At 44.9% G+C, this 14,457-nt stretch overlaps 1 protein-coding gene across 11 annotated transcripts in view; it reads left to right on the top strand.

Annotated features, from left to right (window-relative positions):
• Positions 1–920: 920 nt before the first annotated feature.
• MYO6 (myosin VI) overlaps positions 921–14,457 on the top strand; it is a 93,320-nt gene continuing 79,783 nt past the window's right edge. For 8 of the 11 annotated variants that reach the window (XR_004306596.2, XR_004306597.2, XR_014944876.1 and 5 more), the window contains exon 1: positions 1,417–1,467. The gene's annotated coding sequence lies outside the window, so the exon portion shown is untranslated. Of the gene's footprint in view, positions 1,190–1,416; positions 1,586–14,457 lie in introns of those variants that run through there. The other 3 variants (XM_085543728.1, XM_085543725.1, XM_032443534.2) reach the window with 2 other exon arrangements.

Genomic DNA, 14,457 nt, shown 5'->3' with positions numbered 1-14,457 from the left:
AGGCTGCTGAGGCCCTGGCAAGGTGAAGGAAACCAGGAGGGGCTTTGAGGAAAACAAAGGTTTGGGTTTGCTCCATTAGCAAAATGCACAGGGCTTTCAGGGTCTGCAGGGGAATGATGTGAAGTCAGGACAATGGTGCCACTTGTGAAACACTGCACAGAGAGAAGTGAAGTGTTTATGGCCAGCTGGCCAAGAAGCAGGTGGTGCCAGGCGTGCCCATAAAACCCAGGGTGGGGGAGGTGACACAGAGCTCACATGTGGGTGCTTAAGAAGGGGTGGCTATACGTGTCCTGGGCTGCATGACACACGTCACAGGTATGATGCAGTGCTGCCCATCTCTGTTGTGAACACAAACAGTGGAGCGTGGGTGACAAGATAAGTGGTCTCATTTATGGAGAGATCCAGGACACGAGCCTAACCAGGTAATGCAAATGGCAAGAAGGGCATGGCTGGTTACAGACTGAAGTGCGTTTGTTGACACTTGCAGGGCTCATTAGATATAGTATGAGGTGTTTTGAGTGTCCCTTGCCTTTGAGGGTAGAGTGGGCACTCAGCACCAGACAGGACAGGGTGAAGACTGATCCCACTCAAAGGATGCAGAGGCTGGGGGACACTCGGTACATATGCTACACAGCCATGGCCCTTGCCCCTCCATGTCGTGAGCTGAAGTGTGTCTGTGGGTTCCCAGAAAATAGCAGTGATGGCAGTGAGCACAGCAGGGTGCACACAAGGGGAGCTCCTGTGGAAGGAACGGAGTGATCTCCAGTTTTGAAGGTTTCCCACAGCAGAATAGAAACCATCTGTGTTATACCCTTCTGTCTTGTAGCCCCCCTTAAGATGCTGAAATGTCGCCCTCAGGTCTCCCTGGAGCCTTCTCCTCTCTAGGCTGCACAGCCCCAGCTTCTCAGCCTGTCCTCCTCATAAGGAGGTGCTCCATCCCTTGGATCACTGTGGCCCTCCTCTGGCCGCGCTTCAACAGGTCCGTGTCTCTGTTGTACTGAGGGCTCCTCAAAAAAAGACAGACGAAAAAAGCTTGAAACATCACTCCTAGCAAATACAACGGGAACCCCCATCGAACAACAGCTATTGGGGCAGGCCCAGGAGCCCCCAGCACATCCCTCCCTCACGGCAGCGCCGCCTCCAGCCGTGAGGGCTCGGTGTTGTCCGCAGGTGAGGCGGCCCCACGCAGGTGAGCGGCCCAGGGGAGCGGGGCGGCTTCGACCCTCGGCGTCCTGCGGCTTCGTAGGCCATTGACCTCCGCTGCGGCCGCGGAGCAGGCCGGCAGCCGGGCACGGCTTCCCATCCACCTCCTCCTCCTCCTCCTCCCCCGCCGCCGAGCTCCCGCCCCCGGCCGGCCCCTGTGGCGCTGACGTGCGGGCGGGTGGCCGGGCCGGACCAGGCTGCGGGGGGCGGCGCAGAGCGGCGCGGCGGTGGCAGCGGGGAGCGGAGCGGCGGCCACAGCAGCAGGTAACGCCGCGGAGCCGGGGCCGTGCTGCAGGCCGGGATCCCCTGCCCGACCCGGCGGCGGGTGGAGGCGGCGGAGGGGCCTCTCCTCGCCGGAGCGTCCCGGGCGGCCACGGGGCAGGTGCGGGCGGCTCCCGCGGGGCCCGGCAGCGGGGCTTCGGGTGGGGGTGTGTGCGAGAGGGGCTGGCGGAGTTTTGCGGCAGCAAAGGTTGGCAGAGCGCGGAGCGGGAGTTGGCGGAGCCGGGAGTGGCCGGGCGAGGCCGCCGTGCGGTACCGGGAGCCGGGCACGGCCTGTCCCGGGGAACGCGCGGAGGTGCCGGCAGCCCGCGGGGGGCGGCGGCTCGGGCGGTTCCCCGGCACGGCCGAGCGGAGCCGGAGTCTGACGGGCGCCTTCCTGAGCGCTCCCCGTAGGAGGAATTCATCCCAGAGCTGCCTTATCAGGTGCTGCTGGGGCTAAAGTGCTTTCTCCTTACTTCCTTAACTGAAAAGTTATTCAACATCCCTCCTCCCTCCCGCCGCCGTCCTCTCTAAGTGTAGCTCTGTATAATGCCGTGCATTCCAGCTAACGCTGAGTTTTATCCACACTCCCTTCAAAAGCAATTCTGTGCTCCTGGGATTGTCCCCGTAAAGGAAAGAAACTCTTTGCGGTCTTGTCCGGACAAAACTGGGCATGGTGTGAACTGCAGTGAAGTGCATCTCCTCTCTTCTGCCCGAGTGCTGTGGCAGGCTGCCTATGGAAAGCAGTGTGTGCCTATGGCTGATATGCTACAGAAACCCATCTCTGACTTCTTCTATTTACATTTGTTACTAAATAGGAAGAATTAAAAGTGTCTTCTTCGTTAGCTGTTACTTGAAGACGGCTCACAGTGTTACTGTAGGTTCTGCTGATGCTTGCCTGATACTGGGCGATCACATTCCTGGCTAAGAAAACCTGATGCTACCAGAGACCTATAAAATTGAAATACCTGAATTAAAAGCTTATAGATTGCAAGAATGCGTGGTTGTTACCTATTATTTCATTTAAACATTGCTGCTTGTCAGCCCTTTTCTACAGCATGTCATGTCTCCAGCCTTGGTATCCCACTGTATTCCTGAAGGAAATCAAGCCATGGAGCCATCCCGTAGCTTGCTGGCACTGCAGGCTCAGCATGGCCTATGGACTGGGTGAGCAGGTGCTGGGGGACAAAGGTTGGCCACTGTGATCAACCTTCCTTTATTCCAAGTGTGGCATATTAACCAAGGGCAGGGATGGACTCCTGAGTTAACATTAACCTGCAGCCTTTCTTCTGCTGTCTTTTCAAGACAAAATACAATGTTAGGGTAAAGGCTGAGGGACAATAGAAGGTATTAAATGATAAAAATCTCCTTGTGGAAATGTATAAGCATAAGCAAATGTCACCTTATGATGCTTGCTCAAGTCCCATAAAGCTGTACTAATGTGCAGGTTAGATTTGAAGTATATGTTTTATAAAGTAACTGCAAGGAATAAAAGTGTAAGAGTTTATTGCTGGGGTGGGATGGTAAACATCAGAATTGTTGGAGCACTGGTTAGTAAATACAACATAGGAGAGGTTTCAAAAGTAGAAGTTAGGATTTAGTTTGTCTATGTTTTTAGTGGCTGTGCTTTTAATTTGTGTAAGTTACTAAATGATTCTGTGGCAATACAGTTGTGTCCTTCTGAAGCTATAAAGCCCGCAGAGTGAATGTAAAGGTAGAGAAGTTTGCTGCAAGGCTCACTGACATCATGAAGTAAGAAGAGCTTCAGTAGTAGCTTGTAGAAACTGCAAATTGAGCTTGTTTCCCTCACCTTGTATTTCTAGTTGGGTGGGTGTCTGAGTGTAACCTGTCCTGAACTCTGAGTCTGGGATTGCTACCTGCTGGTATTTGATGGACACAGTAACCATAATGATCCTGTGGATGTGCCATCGGTGTTTGGACACAGTAACCATAAAGGTCCCATAAGGAAGGTCAACTCCTGGCTCCCCACGCCTGTTCTGCAAAGGCAGCCTTGTGACTCCCTCTAACCTTCATGCTCTCTTGGTGTTTAATAATGCTGATCTGAGGAAGACCTTGAAATGTTTTGGCAGAGGAATTACAGTGTATGGTGATGTGAGCGATGTGGCCAAGGTGAGAAGGGAATAATTCTTTACTGTCGCTTTCAGTACGAAATGCCAAAGCAGGAGATTAAGCTGGCAAGTTCAAAGCAAACAAAAGGGTGTTTTTTACTTACCCAATGTGTAGCTACTTAAGCTTTGGAAATCCTTTCTGAAGCATGTGGATACCGAAAGCTCAAAGGGACAAAAAAAGCAACCGGATGAATTCATGGAAGAAAACTCCCCTGAGGCCCATCCTGTAAAGCTGCTGTGGCTCAGGGGTTGGCCACAGGTGGAGCTGGGATGGGATGCAGGCACAGCACTGTCATGTGTTTACCAAGCTTTTGTATTCATTCTAGGTGTGCAGGGCTGCGTGCAGTGCTACAGGCAGCAGCCAGGAGCAGCAGATCTGCTCTTTGACCCAGAACAGGTGATTTGGGGGAAATTATTTTTCATATGAAGAATTTGTTAGCAGCTGAACCTGAGGGACCGTGTCTGGATATATTAAGTGTGGTGACTGATCTCAAGGAGCTGTTATGTGTTGCCATTGTCAAATGGAAACAAGTAGTTCAAGCAGTACTATAGGGCAGTTCTGGCACCTGTGGATCTGATGTTGTCATCGTCTTTGTGTTCTGGGCTAGCACAGAATTTGAAGGAGACAGAGGAGGCTTTCTGAGCCTTGGTTTTGATGCTGCCTTTTGGAGGATGGGGGTTTCTGATATATTTAGTGGCTGTGCTCAAGTATAAAATGCTGTGTTTAGAGGAAAGAGTTCCCATCACATAGATTGGCAGCAGTGCTGTGGGGATTAGTCTGCAGGGGATTGTAGGAAAAGACAGGATGCAGTAATGTGAAAGTTTGTTAACATTTGGCATGAAGTCCAAGCTAATAGAGTAATGTGTGCAGGTTTTTTTTGCTGCCCTTTAGGAAAGATAAATGCGAGCTATACTCTGGCAATGGTCATCAAGGCTCAAGAAGGGTTTGGAAAGCGTGATCTGTAAAGGGCAGATGTATTTGCAAATCACAGCCTACAAAGGGCAAGCAAACTATGTTTGATGGAAGGATGTTGAGACCAGGGGACAAAATGATGTTGTCTTAAATGTGGTGAGACTTTGTTCTTCTGACAGTAAGTACCAAAAAAAGAGGAAGCCAATTCGTACTGAGGGTTTGATTTAGTACCAGTGGTTGTGCTTTGGGAAATCACAGAATTGTAGGGGTTGGAAGGGACCTCTAGAGATCATCGAGTCCAACCCCCCTGCCAAAGCAGGCTCCCTACACCACGTCACACAGGAAGGTGTCCAGGCAGGTCTTGAATATCTCCAGAGAAGGAGACTCCACCACCTCCCTGGGCAGCCTGTTCCAGTGCTCCGTCACCCTCACTGTAAAGAAGTTCTGCACATTCGTGCAGAACTTTCTATGCTGTAGTTTCATCCCATTACCCCTAGTCCTATCCCCACGCACACTATACTAAAATATTGGAACAAGCGGAGGTTGTGGAATCTGCTGCTTGAAAAAGTTATTGAGAGAAGGATGGAGCCTCTATGAGGAACACTCTGACTACTTCTTGTGCAGGGGTTTGAGCCTGATGAGTTCTTCACTTCTTGAGGCAGATTATTGCAGCGTGCGTTCTACAGCAAAGTGCTCTGGTTTAGGAGTACAGCCTGTAATCCTGCAGGAAATGTAGTTCTGCAACCACATGGTGATTTAAACTGGAGAAGTCAGAGGGATAATAACTGAGTTATTTGTCACTAGCTGTAGCACATACTGTATGTTACTGTGTCCAGTATATTTAGATTTGTTTGGAATGGCTGTGTTACATTTGTGGTACATAGTGGGGACTAAGACTTAAAGATGTATTTCTGATCAGTGCTAATACTGCAAATAATACATGAAGTAAATGAATGTGTTGAGTTGATATCTACAGATGAGGTCTCAACTTCCCTGTTGCTGAATAGCATACAAAAATGGGGCAGACCACAGTGGAGCTAGTTCAGGCTGGTGCTGCTATTGCTGTGTGTGTCATAGGTCAAGATGGAAGCCTGCTGTCACCCGTGGGTATGGAAGGTGGTTTGGGAGCCCCTGAATCATTTTTTCCCAGTGATTGAGTGTAATGTGAGCAAGTTGCAGCCAGGCTGTGCATGCCCAACAGTCCTAATGTGGATCTCAGCTCCTATAGGCACGCTCAAGCTGTGCAGGCCACATCACAGCTAGAGCTATAACATGGTACGGACAAACCATAGGTTGGAATGGGGCGGTATATGGAGGGTTGCCAGGGCAGTATGTTCAAGTGTGAGGGCCCAGTCTGCTCTTAAGAACAACAGCAAGAAAATTCCCAGTCATCAGCTGGACATCTGAGTGTACCCCAGATTCGTAAGTAATCCTACTAAAAGCCTTTTAACATCGAATAAAACAAAACTTCTCTTTGCTTTTTGGAGCAATGCAATGCGTTTGCAGAGTTGATTTTGTGTGAGAAGTTAGTTATATTTTCATTAAATACATTTTCATAGTGGGTAGACTTTTACCATCTTGAATGAATTTGCTTCTTTGTAACTGGCACGACTTAGTCTGACCTGAAATTTGGGGGAGAAAAAACAGAAGTAGAGAGTGTGACAATTCAGTGCTTGATGAACATCTCTCTCACATCACCTTCACGCGTGGCTGGAGTGACAGCAGCAACTTCCTTAGCTAAATTGGAACTGTTCTTATGGATTCTTCTGAGAATCCTCGTTATCACTTGGCAAAGCTTTGGTCACGCCAGGTTTGTTCCTAATTGCCCAGAAAGCCGACTGAGAGGCAACGCTGGAATGACCGCATTGCTACAGAATTGGTCGTGGAAGGGCTGCGGCCTGCTCAGGTGCCAGGCCAGGCCGGAATGTGGCTGGGCAACGGTGTGGGGGCACACAGTTCTTTGAGCTCCCATCTGAAACATTCCCATATTTATTCCAGTGCACCACATTGCAGCCACTCTCCGGGAGAGGTGATAGCGATGAGAATCTTCTAGAAAAGGTGGAGGTGAAGAGGGGCTGCTTTGCTGCATCTTCCATTTCCTCAGCAGGCATCTGCCTGTTGGTACACTGAGGAAGGGACACTGAAGTGTTCTGCAAAGGGAACGTTCCGTAGCTGGTCTGAGAGGTCAGGGCTTCATGTATGCATTGACCTCGTCTGGTGTAGACACCAGAGCTTACACACTGCATTTTCCAGGACAAAGATCAAAGCATTAGGGGAATGAAAAGGCTAACAAATATTTTAATGACTTCAATTCTAATGATTGTCTAGGGCTGTAATGCTGTGCATAGCTGGGCAGATGTAATTGCTTGCATTTCCCCCAGCAGCTTGGGTGCTTGTGCACCTGTCTTTGCAGACTGCAGGGGGTAACAGAAAGTCCCCCTCTACATCTCCCTGCTGCAGGGGACACAGTGAGTGCTGGAGCTGAGAGAGTGGGGCAGTGGGAGCAACACAGTGGCACAAATGCAGAGAGGAGGAGGAGAGGTTACTACTTCAGCTGACCCCACCTCATGAAACTACAGCATTTTTGCAGTCCTCTAAACCCATGTAACCCTTTGCCTAATTTTTAAGTTGTTATTTTTATAGTGTTTTCTGATCACTTCGATCATTTCTGATCATTTCCCCAGCTCATCTTCAGCAGGTGTTCAGGCCGTGAATGGCATTCTGTGTTGTGGCGCATGGAGTGTTACTTGTGTGGGTGCTACAGAGTGATGCTGTTTCTCCAACACTTACTCACTGCCTTCCCTTTTGATGAGCAATCTGCCAGGCCCATTTTCTCCTCCTCTTTTAATTTTTCTTTCCTAAAAATAGACCTACCAGCTGTGTATTCATTTGTGGGCATACACGTGTGTGTTGCGCCATTGCTTTATTTTCCTTATTTGCTCTTAGCTGCAAACAAGCTATTTCATTGAGGCTTTAATGTTTTTACAAGTGTCAATAACTGATTTTCTTGTAGTTATGGCATTAAAGTTGTTTTAAATTTCTCAGCTCCCAGAAGACAGGATAGAAATGGGCTCATTTATCATAGCTTCATTAAAACAGAATTGTTAGGAACAAAGCATTTAAATTTGGGTTGGAACTACATGATCCTTGAGGTCCCTTCCAAGCCGGGTCATTCTGTGATTCTATGTTTCTGTAAATGTGTGTATATAGAAAGATAGTAGTTCCAGAGGTGATGTAGTGATGTTGGTCTTTAAAGAGCAATCCAATTAGAGCTCTCCTGTGTCTTCACAAGCATTGTAAATCAGTCACTGTCAGGCACACAATCTCAGATTATATGGACTTTGAGCAAGTGTTTGGTTCACTGTACCAGTGTCATTAATTACTTTAACTTTTTTTCTTCAGCTGTTTGCTGACTTGTTATGGGCATCTGAAAAGTAGTGCAACATCTCAGTATTTTTTCAGTCATTTACACAAGTCAGAATTCTAAACTTCACTTGGGGAAAGGATGCTTTTTCAAATACATTTCCCATCATGTTCTGATTGTAATCTGAAACAAATTTTACCTGCTGTTCTATGCTTGATTTTGAAGTTCTGCATCTTTTCAAGGAAAAAGAATTAACACAACTAACCTAGGGAGAGAAATCCTGAACATGTTTTTTCTTAGTGTGTGCTATCATGCCGTGCAATTCATGTCTTACTCAAAAGGTCAACACCCACAAAATGTGATTTTTGCAGTGCAGTCATCTAAATAGATGCTCTTCTTCGGCTGTAACATTCTTTTCCCATGGTAAATAAATACAGTCTTGAAATGGCATCTGATGAGTCGGAGATTTCTGTGCTGTGTGCTGATTACATGTGGATATGTTCACCAACAAAGCAATGATGAAAAATATAGAACATATTTTGATCATATACCATTTCAGTTTAAATCCTCACCACTTTTCCCATTTTTTAAATGCATGTACTTATTCTTAAAATACTGTATTGAATTTCTTTTAAATTGGAACCGATGTTTTTGTTTTCTTTTATGGGTGTGGGAAACCAGCTTCTTTTATTATATTATAAGGAGTTGTGCATCCGTTTGGGTTGTCATCATTTAATCGGTGGTTTTAAGAGACTGAGCTGATTCCTAGACTTGTTTTTTAAAGCCTTTTGCAGCTTCTGTTGCAAACTCTTCTGTTACAGTCGTGGATCGGTTACTGAGCTCTGTAAAAGGAGAATGTATTTATGCCCTAAAAGAATGCAGTTCTATTGTTCCCTGATTTTCATTCTTTTCAGTAATAAATTGGTAGTTCACATATACTTTGAGCGCATCAAATAACCTTGGAAATCTATTTAATTTCACACAAAAACAGCTGTTAGAGATTGGTTGTTTTCTGTATTAATCTTGGTTTCTTCATGAATCCCTGTGGGAGGGACAAAAGGGAACAAAGGACACTTTATGTTGTTGGCGTGTTTGCTCACTGATTGTGCTGGGTTGGTTCTAGGCAGGAGCAGGAGAGAAGGCGACCAGCAGGAAGAGGAGAAGCTGCTTCTGGGCAAGCATTTGGGAGCTGAGGGACGATGTCAAGGCAGGAGAGGCCTGTGAGCTGAGCAGGTCAGAGTGATTCAGGAAGTTTCAGAAGGGAATGGTTGAAGAGTCACATTGAGGCAAAATGTTGTTTTGACAGGTAGATGTTTTGGAGCAACATAGGAAGATGGGGATGAGATGCAGTCTCTGAGAGCTAATTGGCTTATGTTTACCTATTATTTAACATCCAGGACCTACCACTTCAAGCACTGCATGAATGTTATGGTGAAATTACAGCTGACAAGATACAGCTGTGCACCAAGGTTGTATGGATGCTTCCTTTTTAATTCATGCCCGGCTTTTGTCATTGAAAATCTTCTCCTGGGCAGGCATACCCACAGAACCCTAACTAGTAGTGTCAGATCTGATCTTGAGGAGGGCATATCTTTGTGATAAACAGAGGATTTTCATTTATTTATTTATTTATTTATTTATTTTCCCCTGTGAGGGCTCCTGCTTTTTTGAGTTCCGGCTGAACTAAGGAACTAGGCAATTTAGAAAAACACACAGCCTTCAGTTTCACTGTGCTCTGTTGAGGTCTTCAGTTATTGTTCGATACTTACAGGAAGAGAGAGTGGAAGAAGAACATGGAAGGGTTTTTAATGATCCTTCTCCAGCTGAGGGAGGTACCCAGTGTCTTCCATAAGGGCACCCACCCAACTGGAATGGGAATGACTTGGTGCGAGGCTCCAGGCTGCAGTGAGTCATAATTGGGTCTGTGATAGCTGATACCACATCTCTGCACTGCTGGGTGTAATGGCAGTCAAATTTTGACCCAGATGCATGTGATAGATCTTATTTGGATTTCACTCAATATAAAACATAGCAAACACTCCAGGATATGTTACTGGCATATCACCTGGATTGGGCTGCATTATTTTAGCCATTACCTACCTGGATCTTTACAGGCTACAACAAAGGTGTTATCTTGATCCATGTTAGGTGGGAGGCTTCACCTAGTGGCTCCCTGTGAATAGAATACTTCTACTTTCAGGGTCAGCTGATGTCCTTAAAGAAGCTCAGTTTAAAGGCTGTTCCCAGGACATCTTTCTTTCTGTTTTTTTCTTTTTTTTCTTCTTTTATTTATTTATTTATTTATTTGCTTTACCTTTCTAGTTCCAGGATGTCCTGTTCTGCCTTTTGTTTTTCACAGCTTCCTGGAAATGAAAAGCATTTACATGGCAGCAGTGCTACAAATGTGAATGCAGCTTAACAATCTCCCTGCTCATCATGGACTGTGTAAACAGGGATACATTGCATATGGAGTTTGTACAACAGCATGTAAAACTGGCTGCAGCATTACAGTTTTCAAAGAGTGAAAGAGATGCTGATTCTTGATTTCCCTGGCAAACAGACTTTATGGCTAATGAGAAGTTTAGTGGAGAGGCAGTGCAGGACAGCTGGTGGAAGAGGAATTTAAGAATTAGAAAGAGAGTTTTTATCAAAATCCATTTCTTTCTCTACTCTGCCTTCCGTGTTGAAGATGACCACTGTGTAAGCCCTGAATTGGCAATGGCTGTAATTACTAGGAAGCTATCAACCTGCAATTTCCCCTGCTCATCATCCTGAGGTTGAGTGACGTGGAGATGACACTTACTGTGTGCAATGCTTCTATCCCAGAAGGTTTAGCTCACATGCACTGGGCACAGCTTTGCAAGACCAGCAATGAGAAGTTCTCACACATGTCTAAGTCCATAGGATGGAGTATTTTCTGTTGTTGCACATCGTTGAGGATTGCTGCTCTTCTTCCTTTGAGCATGCCTAGGAGTCCTTGCACTGGATGGTATTGTAATGATCTTGTTCTAGGTCAACAGAAGCAATTTTTCAGTGTGTAAAGAGTGTCCTAGCAAAGAAAGCCCTGTGCCTTTTGGTGTGTGACATGCTCAGGAATTCCTAGACTAAAACAGCAGTATCTTCCTGTTTTGGGAAAAATGAAAGAAACTGAGAGTGGAAGTACTGTGATGTTGAACTAAAGATCTACTTTTAAAGTTAATTTCCACTGCATCTTAATGTTTAAGTGGGAAGGCATTTTTAGAGATAGGCTTGAGAAGGGGAGTGCCAGAAGCTCCTCAAAACCAAGAGCAGTCTGGAGCATTTCATGGAGAATTTCTTAGCATGAATAGTGTCACTCCATATTCTAGGATGTGGCCCTTTCTGCTCTCATGTTTCCTCTCAGATACACAGCCATACAGCCTTTTCCATGTTTGTTGACTTGATTATAGCTAACATTTTAACTATAAATGTGATTTGCTCTTTCTTTAGACAGCAGGAATGATTCTGAGGCTGTGAGATGGAGTACCTAGAAGGAAGGGGAGATGAGTGCAAGGCAAGACTAGAATCATTCACAGTAATGAAGGTCTGTCTTTTAGTGTATTCTTGTTCAAGGGTGTAGGTCAGGTGAAACATTAACCCTCTGTCCCATGCTTCCCTGCCATTATGTTGCTCAGTAAAAAGCTGGTTTGAGAGTGTAACAGCAATAAGTTACAGGGAGGCTCTCATAGTTATTACAGCACTTCCTGGGTGGCTCAGTATTCCTTCTTGAAGCCACGCCTGGCTTACTGTGGCTTGCTGTGCTGTTATTAACAGGACAGTGTATGCATTTCCAGAATGCTGGCAAAATACTAAAAGCTTCCATATCAGAAGATCATCATGTCACACAGCATGGTGGGTGTATGTATTAATTGCTACAGCGTCTAATAAAAGTTGAATGAATTTTACAGAGTAGAAATGGGGGGGGGGGGGGGGGGGGAGGGGGAGGAGGGGGGACACAAAAGCAGCTTATTTTTGCATAAACTTTGAAATATACTTTCTCTTCTCAGTTTGAACTTAGGAAATTTTGCTAACCCTTCACTTTCACATAGTTGTAGTAAGTTAACAGATAACAGACCAGAGGCAGTGGCATTTTTCTTCTAGCAAAATCAGGTTACTATCCTTCACAGGTCATGCGACTGAGAGGTTAGCCAGTGTGAGTCATCATTCTCACTCTTGTCTGTGAAAGGACTATAGGAAAGGACCTACAGATTTGCAGGTATTTGGGAAGGGATTTGATGATTTTCTTGTTTTCTTTGTTGTTTCCAAGAAATTGGATTTGATTAAGAAGCCTTAAATTGTATATTTATTTATTTAAGTTTGTCAATGTAAGCAATTATAGCTTAGTGAATCCTGTTTCTAAGTTACCCAAATGAGACAGAAACTCTGAAAGATGGTATTTTCCTTTTAACAGAGCATTTATACTGAAATACAAAGGCAGGTTGATGATTAATATTATTAATTTTATTTCTGTCTAATAAGAAAGAGATACCAGCTGCTTTTATTCTTTATAGGACACTTTGGGAAAAAATATACTGCAGGCTTAAATATAGTTTTTTGAACTACAGTTTAGTGTGTCCTTTAAATATTGTTGTTTATTTAAATAGAAATAATAAGATAATTCTTCAGACCTTGGGTCTTTCCTTCAGTCAGCAAAAGGAAGCATGCGTGTAATTGAAGACAGGTATGCTATTGTGGAGGGTGGAACATGAGTCTTTGTAAAGAGAGGTGGAGTCTCCAGTAACATGGTGTGATGGGGATGCTGATTCATTTGTTATTTGATGATGCATTTTCCAAAATGGGTCCATGGGATGTGTGTGTTGTGTTTGGTTTTGCCTGTTTGTTTGCTTTTTATTATTATTATTATTTTTATTATTTTAATTCAGTGAGTTCTGGGTTTTGATGATTGGTCTGATTTTTTCCTGTTATCTTTACTTACTTTTAGAACTCAATTATTCTTGAGGTTTTGCCTCAAGATGCCCTAAGCTTTTTGCATAGGTCTCTGGAATCTGCCTGAACCTTCTGTTTCCACTGTATTGTCTATCTCAATACCAAACAAAGGGATTGAGCTTTCAGAGTTCCTCAGGAAGTGTCTGACTTCATTTAACTGTCTGAGTTCTTCATGGTACTGAATTTCTATTCTGTATGTGATTTCTTTCACATTGTGTTTTGAATGTTTTCTAAGATGATCTTAGATTTCTAAATATGTAGTGCTGTAAGACAACTGTATGTAAAAGCTTGTAGTGTACCAATTCCCATGAAAAATTCAAAAACAAGAGCTTTACTCTGATGAAAACTTCTGCTCCAAAGAGGAAACAGCTTCAGTGACTTCAGGAAACCTATGAGGGGTTTGGTACTTTCCCGCCCCCCCAGAAGCATGTTTAGATCCTGTAGCAGTGTGAAGAAATGTCCATTGTGAAAGGAGACTTGAAATACTTCTGTTCTCAAGAAAAGAGTTTGAATCAATCACGTTTGCCTTCTCTGTAGAATTTTGTGATGGCTCCAATTTAAGCTCTTGTGGAATTCAAGTTTTGGATGAATATACAAAGAAGTTTTATTGACTTTAGACTACCACATTGCTGTCCCAGATAGTGTGCATCAGTGAACTTCAGTTGGAGTGTTATAGGGGTTGCCAACCACCAGACCAGGCTGCTCAGAGCCACATCCAGCCTGGCCTTGAATGCCTCCAGTGATGGGGCATCCACAGCCTCCTTGGGCAACCTGTTCCAGTGCGTCACTATCCTCTGAGTGAAAAACTGATATCTAAACTAAATCTCCCCTGTCTCAATTTAAGACCATTTCCCCTTGTTCTATCACTGTCCACACTCATAAGCAGACATTTGCCTTCCTGTTCATACACTCCCTCCAAGTAGTGGAAGACCACAATGAAGTCTTCCTGAAGTCTTTTCCAAGATAAACAAGCCCAGCTCCCTCAATATTTCCTCTTCGGAGAGATGCTCCAGCCCTCTGATCATCTTAGTGGCCCTCCTCTGGACCCAATCCAGGAGCTTCATGTCCTTTCTGTACTGAAAAGTCCATAAAGCTGAAGAAGATGCTGTAGAAAGCAAGGAAATAGTCAGGTTGTTTTTTTGTGAGTTCATTGAGATAAGTTCCAAAAGATCATGTGGTCTTCAGTAACCATACAGCTGCTTCTATGACTGCTTGCTTTAGGACAATGTTTCTCATTCTTTAGCTGGGAAAAAAAAAATATCAGTAACTGTTTCATGTTAAACTGTGGCAGTCAGCAGTGAGCGTCTTGCTGGTAATTACAAATGCATTGATTGAATGCTTCTGTCACCAGAAGGTCACGTGTGAGACTTCTGACAGTCCCCATGAAGTTTTGATTGCTACTGTTAGTGTTTCTGAGTACTTGCAATATCTGCAAAAGCTGGGACTAGTCAGAAATTCTCTCAAGTCATCATACTGTTAAAAGGCCCTAACACGTATCTGTTGGCCACATCTGTGTTTGTGTTTAAAGTAAAAAAAGGCAGCTGCTTTGCAGACTGGGTGTGAAGTCTTGTGAGTCACTGACTGAGACATGTTGAACTAGGAAGAAGGAAAGAAATAGTTCTGCT

The sequence above is a fragment of the Coturnix japonica genome, chromosome 3 (genome assembly GCF_054131305.1).
Source record: "Coturnix japonica strain WE chromosome 3, WE-NBRP24, whole genome shotgun sequence".
In the NCBI taxonomy this organism is placed as follows: Eukaryota; Metazoa; Chordata; class Aves; order Galliformes; family Phasianidae; genus Coturnix; species Coturnix japonica.
Note: the sequence above shows the minus strand (reverse complement) of the source record. Positions and strands in the feature narration are given on the sequence as shown.